The sequence below is a fragment of the Mandrillus leucophaeus genome, unplaced genomic scaffold, assembly GCF_000951045.1.
Source record: "Mandrillus leucophaeus isolate KB7577 unplaced genomic scaffold, Mleu.le_1.0 Scaffold159, whole genome shotgun sequence".
In the NCBI taxonomy this organism is placed as follows: domain Eukaryota; kingdom Metazoa; phylum Chordata; class Mammalia; order Primates; family Cercopithecidae; genus Mandrillus; species Mandrillus leucophaeus.
Window position 1 is genome coordinate 5,116,256 of NW_012101576.1, and position 1,256 is coordinate 5,117,511.

Genomic DNA, 1,256 nt, shown 5'->3' on the forward strand with positions numbered 1-1,256 from the left:
AGCACAGCAGGAAGGGCTTGTCCCTGCTCCACCATGCCTGGGGCCTCAGCTGGGAAAGCTGGAATGGCTGGGGGTAACTTGAACAACTGGGAGGTGGAAGCATCTGGCAGCTCCTTCGTTTACATGCCCGGTGCCTGCGCTGGGATTACTGAAAGGCTGGGCTCAGCTGAAGCTGTCAACCAGAGCGCCTAGGCAGGGCCTCTCCTGTGGCATGCGGCAGCTGGGATCCAAGACAGGGAGTGTGTCAGGAGAGCAAGCATTCCAAAGGAAACAAGGGGAAGCTGCAGGGCACTTTCTGCTCTGGTCTCAGAAGTCACACAGCAGCATTGCTGTGTTACTCAGTTGAAGCAGTCACACACTAGCTCAGATTTAAGGGGCAGGGGACCTAGAGCCTGCCTCTCAATAATAAAGGCATCAACAAATTTGGGACCATATCTTAAAACCACCAAAGCTTACAAAAATATGTGGCCTTTAGTCATGTGTTGGATATCTGCACTTCACCGTTGGTATTTGCTGTTCACATTGGGCCTGAAAGTGTTACCTTCACAGCATCCACATTCAGCAGGAGAGATGCCACAGTTCAACAAGAGTTCCCACCACTCCTCACATCAGGAGGATTTGGGGGCCGTAAAATTACCGCTGAACTATATGCTATGAGAAATACATTCTGAATCTTCTATTCCTCTCTTCTTCCTAATGTCATGGACGATGAAAAGAACTGGCCTCATATGGTACCCTAGAGATGTGGTAGGGAGTGCTTCCCTGACTTAAGACATTTTCTTTTGACTTATGATAATGTGGGGAGATATTTGAATGAAGATAAATGACCATGTTTCACATTACATTTGAGTAGTAATGGGTACATTTATTGAGCACTAAACTTATTTGCTAGATGTGTGCTCAGCACTTAGTTGATCTTTCAACATCCTACGACCTTGCTGCTCAAAGTGTGGTCCTCAGATCAGAAGCAGCAGCACCACCTGGGAGCTTGTTAAAAATGCAGAACCCCAGGCCCTAGGCCAGACCTGCTAAGTCAGAATCTGCATTTCCGCAAGATTCCCAGGTGATTTGTTCATAAGTTAAAATGTAGAAGTACTGCTTTATGAAGCGGGTGCTATTACTATCTACCTTTTACAGAGTAGGCAACTCCGAAGGGTTAAGAAACTTGCTGATCACATTCAGAGAGAACAGAAAAAAGAAACTTGATGAAGAGTACACAATTTGTGAGTTAGAAGAGCTAAAATTCAAATTCAGGT